Source organism: Chroicocephalus ridibundus, chromosome Z, assembly GCF_963924245.1.
Source record: "Chroicocephalus ridibundus chromosome Z, bChrRid1.1, whole genome shotgun sequence".
Classification (NCBI taxonomy): Eukaryota; Metazoa; Chordata; class Aves; order Charadriiformes; family Laridae; genus Chroicocephalus; species Chroicocephalus ridibundus.
This window is the reverse complement of record NC_086316.1, coordinates 8,813,544-8,835,942: the sequence shown is the minus strand read 5'-3', so window position 1 is coordinate 8,835,942 and position 22,399 is coordinate 8,813,544.

Sequence of the window (22,399 nt, the reverse complement as noted above, 5' to 3'; positions counted from 1 at the left end):
TATTAAATGCGATTGGACTGATAGTGCTGAATTGGGCATCACTCAGAATTTAAACCTAGCCGCACCTAGCCTCCCACCTCGGTGAGGAGTGTTAGAACGCAAGGGGGTTTATCTTCTGCCAAAACCGCTTGGCCCCATTTCACGCAACACATACCAGTAAGACGACCATTTAAAACTGAGCCGTATTAGACTTGATTGTGCTAGAGAGAGGCTTATGTGGAGTTCTGAACCTGGCAGTGGATGAGTGTTGTGTCTACATCCCAAATGTATCAATACTGCTTCAAGAGCAAATCATTGAGAGGAAGAAAGTAGACAAAGATGCAGAAGCGATCATTGCTGGACTAGGAACAAACTGGTTGGGGTAAGTTTTTGACATGTCTGGATTTTGTCTTTCTGGGTGGCTAACCAGCCTCCTTCAATCTTCGATAATGATTGTGTCTATGATAGTTGTAATCTGTGTTATGAGAAGTTGTATTAAGCACACAATAGTAAGATCTGTGTCAGTTGTGAAATATACTCCCTTACAACCTGTTCATGTAGATGATATCCCAGTATAGCTGTAGAACAATTGAGAAATGATGATCCACAGTGAACACTGAGACTCACCGAGACTGTGCTTCCTTTTAACTTTGGCAGTAAGAGGTGACTGTACCACCACTCCAAGGAAACCAGTTGGATCATGACTGTGGTCACAGGGTGGATTGTGTGGCAGATGCACCCACCTCGACAAAGCCTTAATAAAGTTCAGATAAGATCTGATGAAAGCTTGTGAAAACCTATACAACAATATATAGGCTCTACGAGGGCTATACAACCATATATGACCACAGGTCAGATTTGAATTGGGTATAAACAGGGCCTCGTGAGAGAGACATTTTGAGTTGGTCTCCCTCAGAGCAGTGGTTCTGTGGCTGGGGGCTCTCCCTGCGGGTTGGGACACCATTCCTCTCTTACCTAGGTGAGTGGTTATGCAGTTTGGGTCTGTCGGATCCCAAGGTTGGGGCAACTCTAGGTTGACAGATTTCTGTTGTCAGAATTAAGGTGAAATGACACCAGAGAAGTCCAAACAACAATTGATGTTTATTAACCAAGGTAACCTTTCTGAAGTATAGCGTTGCATCATGTCATTAAGCTGCCATTTGGAAAAATTAGTTAGAGAAGGAGAGAGAACAGAGAAAAGAAAAAAGGAAGAGAGAGAGACGGAGAGACAAATCACCAGTCCCGGGTCCAGTGTTGGTCCAGCCAACCAAAGAGGGTTCCGGGTTCTGGGGGCACCGTGCGGGGCAGCCTCTCCCCTGGATTTATATAGGTGACCAGTCTCCTCCGCTAGTCCACCACCTTGCTCTTCATGTAAATTAAGTGTCACGTGCAGTTCTTTCTGGAACATTCTGGAAGTTGGTTGGGATTAGAAGTGTGTGTGGCTACTCTGGAGTCTTGGGTGATAGTTACCCAGCAAGGATGCATGGTTTTGTAAGATAAGGAAGTTTGTTCAGAAAAGCGCTGCCTCATCTCCCAGGGCCCTCTTTTCCAACCACAACTTGTTCGTTTTTCTTCTGTCGACACTCTTCAGGGTCACTCTTCAGTGAGTGTTTGAGGCAGTTTCTTCTATGCTGGGTCTCTACAAGGTCATTGACCATAAACCTTAAGAATTCTTCAGTCAGCAGCATAGTATTAACTCACGAGCAACATCCTGAACCTGCGGATTGTGAATATTTGTCAGAGTCTCAAAGCGGCTTTGGTTAGAGTAAAACTTAGTTTGATTTTGTTACCGTGTTGTAAACATAAATCCTGTTTTCAGTTTCTTTTAGTCAGTCTGGCTTGGTTTGTGAGGTTCCATGACAGCACTCTCTGGCAGAGCGTTGCCCGAGGGCTGGGCGCTGATGGCACCTGGTCTTGGAGCTGGCTGAGCTCCAAGTGGTGTCACCAACTCCAGTGGTGGGAGTGACTTGGTTGCTTTGCACTTGTTTCCTAGAGGAGACACCATCCCTTTTGCTGGACTTTGAGCACCGAGAAGCCAGGGAGCGGTGCATACATGAAGCTGTCATTTCTGCGGGGCTCCTCCTCATGGCTGCATGGCAATGCTGTCCGAGGTCTCTCCAGCTGCTTTCTCTTGGTTGCGCTCTCCATCCTTGCCACCTGGTCTGGACACGCTCTCGATGAGCTCAGCCAAGTCTCAGTAGCACCCATAACGCCTGCAATGGCGGCGTATTGGGCCTGAGTGAAGGTCAATAAATGGTTGGAACCTCACAGTGAAGTCTCTCTCTCTCCCCGTCACACCAATCTGCCAGGGAAACCATCAGCGGAGGAATTTCCACAGGCTCTGGGTGGCTGGGGGCCAGAGTGACCGTCGGTTCTACTTTCTCCTCTGCCTTCCTTCTCTTTTCTTTCTCTTCCCCGAGTTGTTTCTGCAATTGTTCTGTTCCCAGAGATAGCAGCATTTCTGCTCGCTTGCATTCTTCCACCTCATCTCATCACGCTCTCCTGTTCTCTGTATTCTTCATACTGACGTGTTGCTCCTATATACTTTTTTAACATCTTGTATGTTGTTCTTCCCTTCTCTTTCCATTACCATCTTAGGAGGTTTGCCTGGTCTTTTCTCTTACTCCAATTATCCCGCTTTTCGCATGGCAAGTAATCCAGAAATTTCAGTGAAGGGCTAACCCCACGCCTCTATAAATAGTCCGCCGTTGAAGCTGCCGCACGACCGACTATGGCAGTTTTTGTCGCAGGTGAATTATTAAGAGAAGTCATCGTTGTGGGCCTAACTAAAAGGGTTTTATTGATTCTTAAACAATGATCAGATGATAACTAATCCATGACTGAATTAAAATTAACTGGTGATTAAGCAATAACTGACTGGTAATTAAAGAGTGATTTGACAATGACTGAAATGTTGACTGAAGTGATAATTTAGAGGGTGATGAGGGCGCTTCCCCGTGGCAGCCGAGGGGGGCTGAGTTGAGACCCGCAGGCGGCAGAGCCAGCGCAGCAGCCTCAGGTGCCCGGGGGCGGCTGCCCTGCCCATGGTGGGGCGAAAGGTGGGTGGGCTGCGAGGTGGGGGGTCCCCGCAGCCCTGTGTGACACAGCATGGCATCACAATGGGACACGCGCAGCCCAGCCACAGCTGCCTCTCCCCACCCTGCCCCCGCACCACACTCTCCGGCGAGGCCTGAGCAAGGGCAGGGCTGCTCTCGCCAGCGCTCTGCTCTGCAGGAGCTGCCCTGCTGCCAGGAGGAGGCGAGGGGAGGCCGTGGAGAGCCTTGGAGACGCTGCCTGGGGAAGCAGCCAGGAGGAGGACGAGGACCAGGAGCAGGAGGAGGACGAGGGGGCTTCGTAGCAGCACCAGCACCTCTTCCCTAACTGCTGCAGCGCCAGGGGGCAAAGATGATGAAATACCTGCTCTTTAGCTCCCTGGGGCCTGAGAAGCTCCCAACCCTCAAGGAGCTCACCACCAGCGGTAGGGCGCCGGGGAAGCCCTTGCAGGAGCCCTGTCAGAGCCAAGATGAAATGGAGACGGGCTGTGGAAGCCCTGAGGCTGCGGCTGGGGCTGTAGCGGGGATGTTCTGGAGGGCACCGCTGTCTGCAAGGAGAGCCCTGCCTGCTGCTGCCTTGGGGCTCCAAGTGGGCTTTGGTAGCCCAGGCTCCTTGCTGCTGCCCGTGTCAAAGGGCGGGATCCCCTTCCTCAAAACTCTGCGGATTCCTGCCTTTCCTCTGCAGGACCTTCCTGGGCAAAGGGCTAGCTTCTTGGAGTCTGGGGGTGGTCAGGAGGGCAGCTGGGCCGCCCTGGCAGTGGCCGTCTTTGCTGAGGGCGAGGCAGGGTTTGAGTGCCCTCCGCTGTTGTCTGCGTGGGTAGGGGGGTGCTGGGTGGTTGGGCGCTGCCGACTCAAGAGCATGGCGGGCCTTTGCTTTGCTTTCCAGAAATCTGCAGAGTCTGGGCTGCCACATCGAGGTACATCCGCAGACAGCTCTTGCAGAAGAGGGTGAGCCTTGCCTCCTGCCCGTGTCCCTCCTGCCCCTCTGGACCTCCGCAGGGGGCAGGGCACAAAGCACCGGCCCCAGGGCCACGCCAGTCACGCGTCAGCCTTCCCGCCCCAACGCTCCCTCTTCTTGCTTGCGTTTCCAGGCGGTGGAGATCGGCGTTGGGACATTTGCGGTTGTCCCAGCGTGTGCCACGGTGGGAGAGGACGAGGTTTTGCCGCTTGAGAGACCTGTCTTCAAGCCGTGCAAATTTCTGAAGAAATTTTACAAACTCAAGTGTGCAAAGACCAAAATTCCCGGTAAGAAGACGGGTGCCTCCCCTGCACAGCCCTTGCCTTGGCTCGGTGCCGACACCTCTGTGACATGGCCAAGCAAAGGCTCTCCCAGGCAGGAGAGCCGCTGAGCGTGGGCACACGTACGGCGGCCCAGCACCCTGCCCCCCCTTGGGAGCCAGCCTCCTCTCCCCAGCGCACCCAACGCTCCAGCTGGGTGCTCCCAGCAGGAGGCAAAGCTTCACTTGTTGAAGTGGTCTGTTCCTGAGACGTGGGCGAAGCTGAAAGGGGAGCGTCTCTCTCGGAGCGTAGCTCGAGGGCTGGGCGCTGATGGCACCTGGTCTCGGGGTCGGCTGAACTGCGGTGGGAGTGAGTCGGTTGCTTTGTGCTTGTTTCCTAGACGAGACACCATGCGTTCCGCTGGACTTTGAGCAGATTGCTGCGGATATCCACTTCCGCCAGGAAGTCGTGGAGCTGTGTGTACACGAGACCCTGCTTTTCTTTGCTGGGACTCTCCGAGATGAGAAGGAGGTGGAATTCTCCTTCAAGGGCATTGGCATCCTTGCTGTGCGAAGAAAAGCGGTCAGCATGACCTTCTTGGATGACTTCCTGCTGCAGCTGGATGCCACCGGGAACATGCAGGCAGCTCTTCTCGGGGTGAGCTAGTGATTTCTGCGGGGCTCCTCCTCGTGGCCCTGTGGCAGTGCTGGCAAAGCTCTCTCCAGCTGCTTTCTCTTGGCTGCGCTCTCCTGCCTCGCCACCTGGCCTAGACACGCTCTCGACGAGCTTGCCCTAGTCTTGGTAGCGCCTCGGCCCCTTCAAGGGAGGGTCTGCTGCCACCAAGGGAGATGGTGGTGTGAGGCTTTCTGAGAGGCAGCCATTGTGTCTCTGAGCAGCCGAGAAGGTTTGCCGCCTTTGTGAGCAACCAGCACGTGTCCTGGGCCTCTGCTGAGGTGTCTCTGTGCCCTTGCAGGACTCCAAGATGAGGAGTACCGTGGCCTTCCCTGGCAAAAACAATTTTGTTCGTCTCAGTCAAGATGGGGTCATCACGCTGCCAAGGTGAGCAGGATGGTTCTGCAGCCCCTGGCTGGTCAAGGGAGCAGCTGCGCAGCGCCTTCTCTGGGGGCACCCTCTTGCCGAGGCTCCTCTCCTGCCAACCTTAGGCAAGACCAGCTCCTTGCCAGGAGAGCTTCCTGGTCTTCCCACCGCTGGCTCCTCCCTGGCTTGGAGAGTGCGGACCGAGCAGCCCGTGCGCTCTGGACGTGCCCTGAGAGAGCAAGAGAGGCGGGAGGGTCTGCGGAGGGGGCAGCGAGGAGGGCGTGAGCTGGGATCATCAGCTTTCTGGCAGGAAGGCGAGGGCAGCAGCGGCTGATGGAGACCGTGGGGCCCCTCAGGTCGACAGAGCTGCGTCCCCCAAGGACTGGGCAGCGGCTGCCAAAGATGCCTGCCAGCAGCTTAGTAGCGTCAGCCCCCAAGGGAGCGCGGAGCCCTTTCACCCAGCTGGTGCCTTCTTCTTTCCAGGCTGGCACTTGAGACCCCCCACGGAGCGTGGGTCCATGCCATTTCTCTGAAGCCCCGCAGAGAGTCGGCGCCGTGGGACGGAGGTGCCCGCAGAGGTAATGTGTTGCCGAGTGCTGGGAGGGGGCCGTGGGCGCTCCTCTCTGGCCCGCAGGGTCCCAAAGATGCTGTTGGGCTGTTCTCCCGCTTGCAGTGAGCGTGCTGGATCCGGTGTTCCTGGCTCAGCGGAGGGTTTCTCTGGCCAGGCAGCTGGCGCAGGAAGCCGAGCGGGCTAAACCCAAGAAAGCCGGCCGAGCCAGGTGAGCCTCCCGCAGGAGCGGTGTGCCTGGGGGTGCGGGGGCACGCCGTGCCGTTGTGGTAGTGCGAGTGAGACGTTTCCCTTGGCTGGGGGGTGTCTGTGCTGGTGCTGAAAGGCCCCACAGTTGTCGTCCTGCTGGACACGGGGTCCTGCTGCCCAACCGCCTGGCGACGGCGGAGGTGGCTCAGCCCGGGCTCCCATCAGCTCAGCGTGCCGTGCCTCTTTAGGTTCCTGCCAGAAATCAAGGAGAAGTCCCAGGAGGAGCTGAAGAAGCCCAGAGCTGCGGCTTGGCCACGGTGTCAGCTCCCTGTGTGTGCTCCGCAGCCCTCGGGAACGGTACGCCCTAGGGATTTGCCAGCCCTGTGTCCCCTTTGGGCTCTGGGCCGGGGCAGAAGAGGCAGCAAGAGCTGCCCACCGTCCCAGCCCCCCTGCCCTGCCCAAGCCCAGGAGACTAACGCTGCGTGTGTGGGGTGTGCCTGGTCTCCAGGGAACGAGCTCCCTCTGCACCGAGAGGGCAGAGAAACGGCTGCAGCTGCTGATGGCGTCCAAGCGCCAAGAGGTGGAAGTGGACGTGTGGCGCCAGTACTTTGCCCACAGAACAGGGCAGAACACGGAGCGAGGCCAGGTACGGCATGCAGTTCAGCGCCCCAGGAAAAGGGCCTTTCCCCTGGCCGCTGCCTGGGAGGGAGCCTCTGCAAGTCCCACGCCTCGGCTGAAGCCTCGGGAGCAGCCCCCGCTCTTGGTGGCTGGGCTTTAGGAGTCTCTTCTGCCTTTGCAGAGCCCCTGCCGCCATGTCTTCGAGGATCCCTATTGCCCTCCCCACCTGCGGAGAAAGGCCTACGCCGAGAAGCTGAAGGAGAGGCAAGCGGAGGAGGAGAGATGCCCAAGCCCTGCGAGGCCGAGAGCCTCCGAGGGGCGGCGGGCAGAGCTGCAGCTCCCGGGCAGAGCCCGGGCAGAGTAAGTGTGTGCCGGCTCCCGCAGAGGCCGGGGAAAGCACTGGGCGGCTCCCAGCCCTGGACGGGTGCGGGCTGAGGACGAAAGGCCGGCTCAGCTGCTGGGCTCTGCCTTCCCAAAGGTCGGGCAGGAGGCCCACGAGACGCCACACCGAGCAGCGGGCCGGCCTCCCTCGGCGGCACCTCCCAGAAGTGCTGGCCTGAGCGTGGGCCCTTGTCCCCGGCCTCAGAGCTGAGTCCCTTTCTTCTGCGTCCTTCGGCAGGGGGGAGCAGGGGAGGCTGCTGGAGCGCCGTGGGAAGGCCCAGGGATCGCCAGCCCCGCCAGGAAGCGGCCAGCAGCCCCACGGAGTCCGGTGGCAGGGGCCGTAGCCATCCCGGCGGCCGGCCTGTTACCGAAGACAGGCCTCTGCTTCTTTTATAGATACATGCTAAATAAAACGTTGCTTGTTTCCCACTGAGCTTCTTATTGCGGGAGAAAATAGTCACTGAGGTGATGATTACAGACAGTGATAACGAGGAGACAGCCAGAAGTAGCTCATCACCACGGATGGGATAACAAGAAGCAGTTAATCACTTCAAGGTTCTTTTACGCATCAAGTATGTGCTCCTGTCCCAAGTAGGACAGAGCTGGGTCTACTTCAAGGAACATCCTTGTCATCCTCAAGAAGTTGGCAAACTGGCGGTAAACTTTTACCATCCTGCGGTGACGCCACACCTTAAAAGGATAATGTGAGGAAGGGTCTCCTTACCCAAACGACCACCGAGGAGCTCACGCCTGCGCAGAAGTGTCTTGCTGATGCAGCCAAATTTGATATGCCCGTGCAAAAAGGCCATTCGGTCATCCTAATGAATACGTACAGCGAGGAGGAGTTATGTATTAGGTGGGCGGAACGATAAGCATCTTCTGTGTATCAATCACAATCTGTGCATCAGCAACAGCTGCCTCTCCCCACCCTGCCCCCACACCACACTCTCCGGCGAGGCCTGAACAAAGGCAGGGCTGCTCTCACAGTGGCCCTCAGAGGAGGACAACTTGCTCCAACAGTTTGATGTCCTCCTTATGTTGGGGGCCCCAGAGGTGGACATTGTACTCCAGGTGGGGTCTCACCACAACAGAGTAGAGGGGCAGAATCAGCTCCCTCACCCCACTGGCCATGCTTCTTTTGATGCAGACCAGGATGCAGTTGTCTTTCTGGGCTACGAGCACACATTGCCAGCCTATGTTGAGCTTCTCATCCACCAACACCCCCGAGTCTTTCTTCTCAGGGCTGCTCTGAATCCCTTCTCTGCCCATCCTGCATCTGTGCTTGGGATTGCCCTGACCCACGTGCAGGACCTCTCCTTTGGCCTTGTTGAGCTCGATGAGATTTGCACGGGCCCACCTCTCAAGGTTGTCAAGGTCCCTCTGGATGGCATCCCTTCCCTCCAGCGTGTCGACAGCTTGTTGTCATCGGCAAACTTTCTGAGGGTGCGCTCAATCTCACTGTCCATGTCACCAACGAAGATGTCAAACAGCGCTGGTCCCAGTACCGACCCCTGAGGAATGCCACTCCTCACTGGTTTCCCCTTGGACATGGAGACGTTGACCACAACTCTTTGAGTGCAACTGTCCAGCCAATTCATTATCCAGTGAGCGGTCCATCTGCCAAATCCACGTCTCTCCAACTTAGAGACAAGCACGTTGTGCAGGGACAGTGTCAAATGCTCTGCACAAGACTGGGTTTGTCACAGCTGCTGTGATTATAGCAGTGGACTGCATCTAATTGTGTCTAACCGTGCTGACAGTTGCTTGTCGATTGCTGATTGTAGAAGGGGTCAGAAAGTACCCGATCTCCCCAACAGCGTTTGGATTACACCGACACGCAGACGGTAGCACAAAGGCTGTCACAAAAGGGCGAGTGCTGATGGCCTGTAACTCTGCGCCGAGGCTGCCACGTTTGGTGCGTGCTGCTGGGTAGATGCTGGGGTTGCTGCTGCCAGGACACAGGGATCAAAGCCGAGTCCTGGATCTCACCGCGTCAGATGCTCCGCACACCCACATTCACTGTTAGTGCTTGCTCCAGACGCAAAACAGGGAAAGGGGCTAAAGCGTCAAAAAAACCCCAAGTGGAGTGGCATAAAAACTTCAATATCCCCAAGGAGGTAATAGAGGACAGAACAGAAATCGATTCCCCCTGTCCGGTCACTTCTCACCACAACTCCTGAAAACTTTGCCAAAGCACCAAGAATGTTTTTGGTTTAGTTTTTAGCAATTTTTCTAGTATCCTCATACTGCCAGTGGTTTCACGAGCTCTTTTTCTCATACACGGGCAGAGAGTTCCCCGTACATTTGCTACAAAGAGAGAAACGTTTGTGCGTGTTCGTGTCCAAGACCTCTTCAGCGTAAAAACACATCGGATCCAACTCCAATTCACTGCCTTTCAGGAAGAGAACTACTGCCCTGGAAGATGCGATTGTGCAACCTGAGCCAGGCTGCCTTTACAGAAAACGCACAATACGTGTGTCCTTCTGCAGCTGGAGCGCGTCTCGCCAGGCTGGCATCCATTTGAAACTGAGCCCGTTCAAAGGTGAGGATGTCAAGGCAATTGGGGGGGGTAAGGGGTTTTTTTTTTGGCAGGGGGGGAAAGAGAACTACCCACGGTAAACTGGATCAAGACCAAGAGGTGATTTCTCTTGGGTGTCCCACACAACTCTGACATAGAATCCCAGAATCATAGAATTGTTAGGGTTGGAAGGGGCCTTAAAGATCATCTAGTTTCAACACCCTTATTTTAGTCCAATCATCAACCTAACTCTGACAAAAACCATCACTAAGCCCTATCTCTAAGCACTACATCTACCTGTCTTTTAAATACCTCCAGGGATGGTGCCTCAACCACTTCTCTGGGCAGCCTGTTCCAATGCTTAATAACCCTTTCAGTGGAAAAATTTTTCCTAATATCCAGTCAGAAGCTCCCCTGGTGCGACTTGAGGCCATTTCCTCTTCTCCTATGACTTGTTACTTGGGAGAAGAGACCGACCCCCACCTCTCTACCCCTTCCTTTCAGGGAGTTGTGGAGAGCGAGACGGTCTCCCCTCAGCCTCCTTTTCTCCAGGCTGAACGCCCCCAGTGCCCTCAGCCGCTCCTCACAAGACTTGTGCTCCAGACCCCTCACCAGCTCCATTGCCCTTCTCTGGACCGGCTCCAGCACCTCCACGCCTTTTTTGTGGTGAAGGGCCCAAAACTGGACACAGCCCTCAAGATGGGGCCTCGCCAGTGCCGAGTACAGGGAGACAATCACTGCCCCAGTCCTGCTGCCCACACTGTTCCTGACACAGGCCAGGATGCTCTTGGCCTCCTTGGCCACCTGCGCACGCTGCCGGCTTGTATTCAGCCAGCTGTCGACCAACACCCCCAGGTCCTTTTCCACCAGGCAGCTCCCCAGCCACTCTGACCCTGGCCTGTAGCGCTGCAGCAGGTTGGTGTGACCCAAGTGCAGGACCCAGCACTTGGCCTCGGTGGACCTCGTAGCATTGGTCTTGGCCCATCGATCCAGCCTGTCCAGATCCCTCTGCAACACCTTTCTACCCTCCAGCAGGTCGACACGGAGCAGTGGCACCTGCTGACAAGAGCGAGTTTTCCTGTTCAGGCCCACAGTTTGCAGAGTTTTTCAGTTCCTCTCTGGAGAACTTTGCGGTTAGACAAGGTGAAAAAAGTTCTAAGTAGCTGTACCTCAGAGGAGGGGAAGCCTGAGAAGGCCATGACAACCAAAGGTGTGTCTTCCCAGCTGGGCGAGGACTGTTTTTGGCAGAGCAGCAGGCAGGCGCATCCAGGATTGCGCTTGCTGTGGCTGCCTCACGTGTCGGTGATGTACTGTCTGCACTGAACACCCCCAGGATTACACCTACACTTAGAATCTTGGGTGCGTCGGATGGGTTCAAGCGTGAGCCACGTTGGTTTCCAAAAGGCTGTCACAGTTGTTGAAATTCTTGGACCCCACCAAAAAAGCACAGGTATCTTTCCTTCTTGGGATGCTCCTAAGTCACTCCTATTTGAAGGGCAGTTCTCTTCTTTTCCCCGCCTTGTCATTGAGGTAACATTGCTGAGGCGCTCTGCCAGAACGGACCCTTCCACTCCCAGAGACAGCGAGGAGGTGGGCTGTAGCACCAACGTTCTTGTGCCTGCTTGCAGCTACACAAGCTTAACAGCTGTCAGCGCTTCCCTTTGTGTCCCGGTTTGCCGTAAAACAGAACCAACTTTCTGTTCAGTAATTTTATTTCTTAGCTAGGCCTTTTCTAACTCTTGAAATTAACAGCATGTTGTGTCTAAAATGGTTTGTTCAGAGCGATAGGACACTTTGTGCCAAGGAATGGTACGCAGGGAGGCTCCTGCTTACGCTCATTGCTATAACGCCCAGGGTCAGCTAATTTCATTATTTGCCCCGTTGGAGGGTCGGAAGGGGAAAAGCGTGGAGGGGTCCCACCTGCGGGGAGGAGCGGACAGGACAGGGGACCCAAAACTGACCAACAGGGTAGTCCATCCCATCTGCCTCCTGCTCAGTATACAAACCGAGGGAGCAAAGGGTCAGCTCTCTTCCTTCAATGGCTGACGTCCGAGGAGGACCCTGTCTGTTCATCTGCCTTTGATCCCGATCCGTGGGTTCCTGACTCGTCTGCGGAATCCGGTTCCCACCCGTCGCTGAGTGCAGTCTGGGACTTCCCCAGTGCCTGCCGGTGGCAGCATCCTGGGAGCTTAATAGGGTTGGGTATATGCTGTATCTATTTCATTATTTTCCTTTCTATTTTATTATTAATATTTCATTGAAGTGGTTTCGTTTCTTCTGAACTTGTAAAATCTCTTTATCTCTCCTCTTGCTCCCTGGCAGTGGCCCCTGGCAGGAATTCGCCAGGGGAGCGGGCAGCCCAAACCGCAAACGGCGGCTTCCAGCTCTGTCCCTCCGGCAGCGGCGGCAGAGACGCCCCGGGTGAAGGTCCCGTCCCGGGGCCGCCGCCTCCGCCATTTCTCCCGGCCTTGTCCCGCCCTGCTGGCCGTTCCCGCCGTGCCCGATGGCAGCCTCGTCTGCCCGCGCAGCACCGTCGGGGCACTCCCGGGCCGAAGGCTTTCCGCCAAAGGCTCCCTCTTCCCAGCCCGTCCCGCCCCGGGAAGGCTCCGGCCGCCGGCGGGGCCCGCCCGGGGGGCTGCGGCCGCTCTGACCCGCTGCTCCCGCTCGCGCCGCCCGCGGCCTGGCCCGGCCCGGCCCGGCCCGGCCCGTCTCCCGCCCGAAATCACTCTCTTGTGGAGCGTCTCCGCCCCAGCCGGAACCGCCCGGGTGTGGGGGGGAGCACACGTACCGTATTTGGCGTGCTTTAAGATGGCGATTAGTGCACTCTTTAAGGCATTCAAGTGAACGTGCTTGCGGTTTGTGTTAGTACCTTCTGGGCATCTCTTGCAGGTTGTAACAAGAGTGTCCTGTGAACTGCTTTTGAAATTGCGATAGTGCGTTCCTCCCTTGCCTGCAATGGCGGCGTATTGGGCCTGAGTGAAGGTCAAGAAATGGTTGGAACCTCACAGTGAAGTCTCTCTCTCTCCCCGTCACACCAATCTGCCAGGGAAACCATCAGCGGAGGAATTTCCACAGGCTCTGGGTGGCTGGGGGCCAGAATGACCGTCGGTTCTAGTTTCTCCTCTGCCTTCCTTCTCTTTCTCTTCCCCCAGTTGTTTCTGCAATTGTTCTGTTCCCAGAGATAGCAGCATTTCTGCTCGCTTGCATTCTTCCACCTCATCTCATCACGCTCTCCTGTTCTCTGTATTCTTCATACTGACGTGTTGCTCCTATATACTTTTTTAACATCTTGTATGTTGTTCTTCCCTTCTCTTTCCGTTACCATCTTAGGAGGTTTGCCTGGTCTTTTCTCTTACTCCAATTATCCCGCTTTTCGCATGGCAAGTAATCCAGAAATTTCAGTGAAGGGCTAACCCCACGCCTCTATAAATAGTCCGCGGTTGAAGCTGCCGCACGACCGACTATGGCAGTTTTTGTCGCAGGTGAATTATTAAGAGAAGTCATCGTTGTGGGCCTAACTAAAAGGGTTTTATTGATTCTTAAACAATGATCAGATGATAACTAATCCATGACTGAATTAAAATTAACTGGTGATTAAGCAATAACTGACTGGTAATTAAAGAGTGATTTGACAATGACTGAAATGTTGACTGAAGTGATAATTTAGAGGGTGATGAGGGCGCTTCCCCGTGGCAGCCGAGGGGGGCTGAGTTGAGACCCGCAGGCGGCAGAGCCAGCGCAGCAGCCTCAGGTGCCCGGGGGGGGCTGCCCTGCCCATGGTGGGGCGAAAGGTGGGTGGGCTGCGAGGTGGGGGGTCCCCGCAGCCCTGTGTGACACAGCATGGCGTCACAATGGGACACGCGCAGCCCAGCGACAGCTGCCTCTCCCCACCCTGCCCCCGCACCACACTCTCCGGCGAGGCCTGAGCAAGGGCAGGGCTGCTCTCGCCAGCGCTCTGCTCTGCAGGAGCTGCCCTGCTGCCAGGAGGAGGCGAGGGGAGGCCGTGGAGAGCCTTGGAGACGCTGCCTGGGGAAGCGGCCAGGAGGAGGACGAGGACCAGGAGCAGGAGGAGGACGAGGGGGCTTCGTAGCAGCACCAGCACCTCTTCCCTAACTGCTGCACCGCCAGGGGGCAAAGATGATGAAATACCTGCTCTTTAGCTCCCTGGGGCCTGAGAAGCTCCCAACCCTCAAGGAGCTCACCACCAGCGGTAGGGCGCCGGGGAAGCCCTTGCAGGAGCCCTGTCAGAGCCAAGATGAAATGGAGACGGGCTGTGGAAGCCCTGAGGCTGCGGCTGGGGCTGTAGCGGGGATGTTCTGGAGGGCACCGCTGTCTGCAAGGAGAGCCCTGCCTGCTGCTGCCTTGGGGCTCCAAGTGGGCTTTGGTAGCCCAGGCTCCTTGCTGCTGCCCGTGTCAAAGGGCGGGATCCCCTTCCTCAAAACTCTGCGGATTCCTGCCTTTCCTCTGCAGGACCTTCCTGGGCAAAGGGCTAGCTTCTTGGAGTCTGGGGGTGGTCAGGAGGGCAGCTGGGCCGCCCTGGCAGTGGCCGTCTTTGCTGAGGGCGAGGCAGGGTTTGAGTGCCCTCCGCTGTTGTCTGCGTGGGTAGGGGGGTGCTGGGTGGTTGGGCGCTGCCGACTCAAGAGCATGGCGGGCCTTTGCTTTGCTTTCCAGAAATCTGCAGAGTCTGGGCTGCCACATCGAGGTACATCCGCAGACAGCTCTTGCAGAAGAGGGTGAGCCTTGCCTCCTGCCCGTGTCCCTCCTGCCCCTCTGGACCTCCGCAGGGGGCAGGGCACAAAGCACCGGCCCCAGGGCCACGCCAGTCACGCGTCAGCCTTCCCGCCCCAACGCTCCCTCTTCTTGCTTGCGTTTCCAGGCGGTGGAGATCGGCGTTGGGACATTTGCGGTTGTCCCAGCGTGTGCCACGGTGGGAGAGGACGAGGTTTTGCCGCTTGAGAGACCTGTCTTCAAGCCGTGCAAATTTCTGAAGAAATTTTACAAACTCAAGTGTGCAAAGACCAAAATTCCCGGTAAGAAGACGGGTGCCTCCCCTGCACAGCCCTTGCCTTGGCTCGGTGCCGACACCTCTGTGACATGGCCAAGCAAAGGCTCTCCCAGGCAGGAGAGCCGCTGAGCGTGGGCACACGTACGGCGGCCCAGCACCCTGCCCCCCCTTGGGAGCCAGCCTCCTCTCCCCAGCGCACCCAACGCTCCAGCTGGGTGCTCCCAGCAGGAGGCAAAGCTTCACTTGTTGAAGTGGTCTGTTCCTGAGACGTGGGCGAAGCTGAAAGGGGAGCGTCTCTCTCGGAGCGTAGCTCGAGGGCTGGGCGCTGATGGCACCTGGTCTCGGGGTCGGCTGAACTGCGGTGGGAGTGAGTCGGTTGCTTTGTGCTTGTTTCCTAGACGAGACACCATGCGTTCCGCTGGACTTTGAGCAGATTGCTGCGGATATCCACTTCCGCCAGGAAGTCGTGGAGCTGTGTGTACATGAGACCCTGCTTTTCTTTGCTGGGACTCTCCGAGATGAGAAGGAGGTGGAATTCTCCTTCAAGGGCATTGGCATCCTTGCTGTGCGAAGAAAAGCGGTCAGCATGACCTTCTTGGATGACTTCCTGCTGCAGCTGGATGCCACCGGGAACATGCAGGCAGCTCTTCTCGGGGTGAGCTAGTGATTTCTGCGGGGCTCCTCCTCGTGGCCCTGTGGCAGTGCTGGCAAAGCTCTCTCCAGCTGCTTTCTCTTGGCTGCGCTCTCCTGCCTCGCCACCTGGCCTAGACACGCTCTCGACGAGCTTGCCCTAGTCTTGGTAGCGCCTCGGCCCCTTCAAGGGAGGGTCTGCTGCCACCAAGGGAGATGGTGGTGTGAGGCTTTCTGAGAGGCAGCCATTGTGTCTCTGAGCAGCCGAGAAGGTTTGCCGCCTTTGTGAGCAACCAGCACGTGTCCTGGGCCTCTGCTGAGGTGTCTCTGTGCCCTTGCAGGACTCCAAGATGAGGAGTACCGTGGCCTTCCCTGGCAAAAACAATTTTGTTCGTCTCAGTCAAGATGGGGTCATCACGCTGCCAAGGTGAGCAGGATGGTTCTGCAGCCCCTGGCTGGTCAAGGGAGCAGCTGCGCAGCGCCTTCTCTGGGGGCACCCTCTTGCCGAGGCTCCTCTCCTGCCAACCTTAGGCAAGACCAGCTCCTTGCCAGGAGAGCTTCCTGGTCTTCCCACCGCTGGCTCCTCCCTGGCTTGGAGAGTGCGGACCGAGCAGCCCGTGCGCTCTGGACGTGCCCTGAGAGAGCAAGAGAGGCGGGAGGGTCTGCGGAGGGGGCAGCGAGGAGGGCGTGAGCTGGGATCATCAGCTTTCTGGCAGGAAGGCGAGGGCAGCAGCGGCTGATGGAGACCGTGGGGCCCCTCAGGTCGACAGAGCTGCGTCCCCCAAGGACTGGGCAGCGGCTGCCAAAGATGCCTGCCAGCAGCTTAGTAGCGTCAGCCCCCAAGGGAGCGCGGAGCCCTTTCACCCAGCTGGTGCCTTCTTCTTTCCAGGCTGGCACTTGAGACCCCCCACGGAGCGTGGGTCCATGCCATTTCTCTGAAGCCCCGCAGAGAGTCGGCGCCGTGGGACGGAGGTGCCCGCAGAGGTAATGTCCCAGCCGAGTGCTGGGAGGGGGCCGTGGGCGCTCCTCTCTGGCCCGCAGGGTCCCAAAGATGCTGTTGGGCTGTTCTCCCGCTTGCAGTGAGCGTGCTGGATCCGGTGTTCCTGGCTCAGCGGAGGGTTTCTCTGGCCAGGCAGCTGGCGCAGGAAGCCGAGCGGGCTAAACCCAAGAAAGCCGGCCGAGCCAGGTGAGCCTCCCGCAGGAGCGGTGTGCCTGGGGGTGCGGGGGCACGCCGTGCCGTTGTGGTAGTGCGAGTGAGACGTTTCCCTTGGCTGGGGGGTGTCTGTGCTGGTGCTGAAAGGCCCCAGAGTTGTCGTCCTGCTGGACACGGGGTCCTGCTGCCCAACCGCCTGGCGACGGCGGAGGTGGCTCAGCCCGGGCTCCCATCAGCTCAGCGTGCCGTGCCTCTTTAGGTTCCTGCCAGAAATCAAGGAGAAGTCCCAGGAGGAGCTGAAGCAGCCCAGAGCTGCGGCTTGGCCACGGTGTCAGCTCCCTGTGTGTGCTCCGCAGCCCTCGGGAACGGTACGCCCTAGGGATTTGCCAGCCCTGTGTCCCCTTTGGGCTCTGGGCCGGGGCAGAAGAGGCAGCAAGAGCTGCCCACCGTCCCAGCCCCCCTGCCCTGCCCAAGCCCAGGAGACTAACGCTGCGTGTGTGGGGTGTGCCTGGTCTCCAGGGAACGAGCTCCCTCTGCACCGAGAGGGCAGAGAAACGGCTGCGGCTGCTGATGGCGTCCAAGCGCCAAGAGGTGGAAGCGGACGTGTGGCGCCAGTACTTTGCCCACAGAACAGGGCAGAACACGGAGCGAGGCCAGGTACGGCATGCAGTTCAGCGCCCCAGGAAAAGGGCCTTTCCCCTGGCCGCTGCCTGGGAGGGAGCCTCTGCAAGTCCCACGCCTCGGCTGAAGCCTCGGGAGCAGCCCCCGCTCTTGGTGGCTGGGCTTTAGGAGTCTCTTCTGCCTTTGCAGAGCCCCTGCCGCCATGTCTTCGAGGATCCCTATTGCCCTCCCCACCTGCGGAGAAAGGCCTACGCCGAGAAGCTGAAGGAGAGGCAAGCGGAGGAGGAGAGATGCCCAAGCCCTGCGAGGCCGAGAGCCTCCGAGGGGCGGCGGGCAGAGCTGCAGCTCCCGGGCAGAGCCCGGGCAGAGTAAGTGTGTGCCGGCTCCCGCAGAGGCCGGGGAAAGCACTGGGCGGCTCCCAGCCCTGGACGGGTGCGGGCTGAGGACGAAAGGCCGGCTCAGCTGCTGGGCTCTGCCTTCCCAAAGGTCGGGCAGGAGGCCCACGAGACGCCACACCGAGCAGCGGGCCGGCCTCCCTCGGCGGCACCTCCCAGAAGTGCTGGCCTGAGCGTGGGCCCTTGTCCCCGGCCTCAGAGCTGAGTCCCTTTCTTCTGCGTCCTTCGGCAGGGGGGAGCAGGGGAGGCTGCTGGAGCGCCGTGGGAAGGCCCAGGGATCGCCAGCCCCGCCAGGAAGCGGCCAGCAGCCCCACGGAGTCCGGTGGCAGGGGCCGTAGCCATCCCGGCGGCCGGCCTGTTACCGAAGACAGGCCTCTGCTTCTTTTATAGATACATGCTAAATAAAACGTTGCTTGTTTCCCACTGAGCTTCTTATTGCGGGAGAAAATAGTCACTGAGGTGATGATTACAGACAGTGATAACGAGGAGACAGCCAGAAGTAGCTCATCACCACGGATGGGATAACAAGAAGCAGTTAATCACTTCAAGGTTCTTTTACGCATCAAGTATGTGCTCCTGTCCCAAGTAGGACAGAGCTGGGTCTACTTCAAGGAACATCCTTGTCATCCTCAAGAAGTTGGCAAACTGGCGGTAAACTTTTACCATCCTGCGGTGACGCCACACCTTAAAAGGATAATGTGAGGAAGGGTCTCCTTACCCAAACGACCACCGAGGAGCTCACGCCTGCGCAGAAGTGTCTTGCTGATGCAGCCAAATTTGATATGCCCGTGCAAAAAGGCCATTCGGTCATCCTAATGAATACGTACAGCGAGGAGGAGTTATGTATTAGGTGGGCGGAACGATAAGCATCTTCTGTGTATCAATCACAATCTGTGCATCAGCAACAGCTGCCTCTCCCCACCCTGCCCCCACACCACACTCTCCGGCGAGGCCTGAACAAAGGCAGGGCTGCTCTCACAGTGGCCCTCAGAGGAGGACAACTTGCTCCAACAGTTTGATGTCCTCCTTATGTTGGGGGCCCCAGAGGTGGACATTGTACTCCAGGTGGGGTCTCACCACAACAGAGTAGAGGGGCAGAATCAGCTCCCTCACCCCACTGGCCATGCTTCTTTTGATGCAGACCAGGATGCAGTTGTCTTTCTGGGCTACGAGCACACATTGCCAGCCTATGTTGAGCTTCTCATCCACCAACACCCCCGAGTCTTTCTTCTCAGGGCTGCTCTGAATCCCTTCTCTGCCCATCCTGCATCTGTGCTTGGGATTGCCCTGACCCACGTGCAGGACCTCTCCTTTGGCCTTGTTGAGCTCGATGAGATTTGCACGGGCCCACCTCTCAAGGTTGTCAAGGTCCCTCTGGATGGCATCCCTTCCCTCCAGCGTGTCGACAGCTTGTTGTCATCGGCAAACTTTCTGAGGGTGCGCTCAATCTCACTGTCCATGTCACCAACGAAGATGTCAAACAGCGCTGGTCCCAGTACCGACCCCTGAGGAATGCCACTCCTCACTGGTTTCCCCTTGGACATGGAGACGTTGACCACAACTCTTTGAGTGCAACTGTCCAGCCAATTCATTATCCAGTGAGCGGTCCATCTGCCAAATCCACGTCTCTCCAACTTAGAGACAAGCACGTTGTGCAGGGACAGTGTCAAATGCTCTGCACAAGACTGGGTTTGTCACAGCTGCTGTGATTATAGCAGTGGACTGCATCTAATTGTGTCTAACCGTGCTGACAGTTGCTTGTCGATTGCTGATTGTAGAAGGGGTCAGAAAGTACCCGATCTCCCCAACAGCGTTTGGATTACACCGACACGCAGACGGTAGCACAAAGGCTGTCACAAAAGGGCGAGTGCTGATGGCCTGTAACTCTGCGCCGAGGCTGCCACGTTTGGTGCGTGCTGCTGGGTAGATGCTGGGGTTGCTGCTGCCAGGACACAGGGATCAAAGCCGAGTCCTGGATCTCACCGCGTCAGATGCTCCGCACACCCACATTCACTGTTAGTGCTTGCTCCAGACGCAAAACAGGGAAAGGGGCTAAAGCGTCAAAAAAACCCCAAGTGGAGTGGCATAAAAACTTCAATATCCCCAAGGAGGTAATAGAGGACAGAACAGAAATCGATTCCCCCTGTCCGGTCACTTCTCACCACAACTCCTGAAAACTTTGCCAAAGCACCAAGAATGTTTTTGGTTTAGTTTTTAGCAATTTTTCTAGTATCCTCATACTGCCAGTGGTTTCACGAGCTCTTTTTCTCATACACGGGCAGAGAGTTCCCCGTACATTTGCTACAAAGAGAGAAACGTTTGTGCGTGTTCGTGTCCAAGACCTCTTCAGCGTAAAAACACATCGGATCCAACTCCAATTCACTGCCTTTCAGGAAGAGAACTACTGCCCTGGAAGATGCGATTGTGCAACCTGAGCCAGGCTGCCTTTACAGAAAACGCACAATACGTGTGTCCTTCTGCAGCTGGAGCGCGTCTCGCCAGGCTGGCATCCATTTGAAACTGAGCCCGTTCAAAGGTGAGGATGTCAAGGCAATTGGGGGGGGTAAGGGGTTTTTTTTTTGGCAGGGGGGGAAAGAGAACTACCCACGGTAAACTGGATCAAGACCAAGAGGTGATTTCTCTTGGGTGTCCCACACAACTCTGACATAGAATCCCAGAATCATAGAATTGTTAGGGTTGGAAGGGGCCTTAAAGATCATCTAGTTTCAACACCCTTATTTTAGTCCAATCATCAACCTAACTCTGACAAAAACCATCACTAAGCCCTATCTCTAAGCACTACATCTACCTGTCTTTTAAATACCTCCAGGGATGGTGCCTCAACCACTTCTCTGGGCAGCCTGTTCCAATGCTTAATAACCCTTTCAGTGGAAAAATTTTTCCTAATATCCAGTCAGAAGCTCCCCTGGTGCGACTTGAGGCCATTTCCTCTTCTCCTATGACTTGTTACTTGGGAGAAGAGACCGACCCCCACCTCTCTACCCCTTCCTTTCAGGGAGTTGTGGAGAGCGAGACGGTCTCCCCTCAGCCTCCTTTTCTCCAGGCTGAACGCCCCCAGTGCCCTCAGCCGCTCCTCACAAGACTTGTGCTCCAGACCCCTCACCAGCTCCATTGCCCTTCTCTGGACCGGCTCCAGCACCTCCACGCCTTTTTTGTGGTGAAGGGCCCAAAACTGGACACAGCCCTCAAGATGGGGCCTCGCCAGGGCCGAGTACAGGGAGACAATCACTGCCCCAGTCCTGCTGCCCACACTGTTCCTGACACAGGCCAGGATGCTCTTGGCCTCCTTGGCCACCTGCGCACGCTGCCGGCTTGTATTCAGCCAGCTGTCGACCAACACCCCCAGGTCCTTTTCCACCAGGCAGCTCCCCAGCCACTCTGACCCTGGCCTGTAGCGCTGCAGCAGGTTGGTGTGACCCAAGTGCAGGACCCAGCACTTGGCCTCGGTGGACCTCGTAGCATTGGTCTTGGCCCATCGATCCAGCCTGTCCAGATCCCTCTGCAACACCTTTCTACCCTCCAGCAGGTCAACACGGAGCAGTGGCACCTGCTGACAAGAGCGAGTTTTCCTGTTCAGGCCCACAGTTTGCAGAGTTTTTCAGTTCCTCTCTGGAGAACTTTGCGGTTAGACAAGGTGAAAAAAGTTCTAAGTAGCTGTACCTCAGAGGAGGGGAAGCCTGAGAAGGCCATGACAACCAAAGGTGTGTCTTCCCAGCTGGGCGAGGACTGTTTTTGGCAGAGCAGCAGGCAGGCGCATCCAGGATTGCGCTTGCTGTGGCTGCCTCACGTGTCGGTGATGTACTGTCTGCACTGAACACCCCCAGGATTACACCTACACTTAGAATCTTGGGTGCGTCGGATGGGTTCAAGCGTGAGCCACGTTGGTTTCCAAAAGGCTGTCACAGTTGTTGAAATTCTTGGACCCCACCAAAAAAGCACAGGTATCTTTCCTTCTTGGGATGCTCCTAAGTCACTCCTATTTGAAGGGCAGTTCTCTTCTTTCCCCCGCCTTGTCATTGAGGTAACATTGCTGAGGCGCTCTGCCAGAACGGACCCTTCCACTCCCAGAGACAGCGAGGAGGTGGGCTGTAGCACCAACGTTCTTGTGCCTGCTTGCAGCTACACAAGCTTAACAGCTGTCAGCGCTTCCCTTTGTGTCCCGGTTTGCCGTAAAACAGAACCAACTTTCTGTTCAGTAATTTTATTTCTTAGCTAGGCCTTTTCTAACTCTTGAAATTAACAGCATGTTGTGTCTAAAATGGTTTGTTCAGAGCGATAGGACACTTTGTGCCAAGGAATGGTACGCAGGGAGGCTCCTGCTTACGCTCATTGCTATAACGCCCAGGGTCAGCTAATTTCATTATTTGCCCCGTTGGAGGGTCGGAAGGGGAAAAGCGTGGAGGGGTCCCACCTGCGGGGAGGAGCGGACAGGACAGGGGACCCAAAACTGACCAACAGGGTAGTCCATCCCATCTGCCTCCTGCTCAGTATACAAACCGAGGGAGCAAAGGGTCAGCTCTCTTCCTTCAATGGCTGACGTCCGAGGAGGACCCTGTCTGTTCATCTGCCTTTGATCCCGATCCGTGGGTTCCTGACTCGTCTGCGGAATCCGGTTCCCACCCGTCGCTGAGTGCAGTCTGGGACTTCCCCAGTGCCTGCCGGTGGCAGCATCCTGGGAGCTTAATAGGGTTGGGTATATGCTGTATCTATTTCATTATTTTCCTTTCTATTTTATTATTAATATTTCATTGAAGTGGTTTCGTTTCTTCTGAACTTGTAAAATCTCTTTATCTCTCCTTGTCCTCTCCGTGCATGAGAGGCTGGGGGAAGGAACATCTGTTGACCGTCATTGGCCAATTTAGGCAAAACCACGACACTTTGGTTCACTTTAGGATTGATTTAATCTTGATTACCATTGGCTTTAAGAGGGTGCTCACTGCCACCTCACTAATTTGGAGCTTCCATCCTGTTCACACACTTTGCATGCCATGGCAATTCAGAGGCAAGAGCAT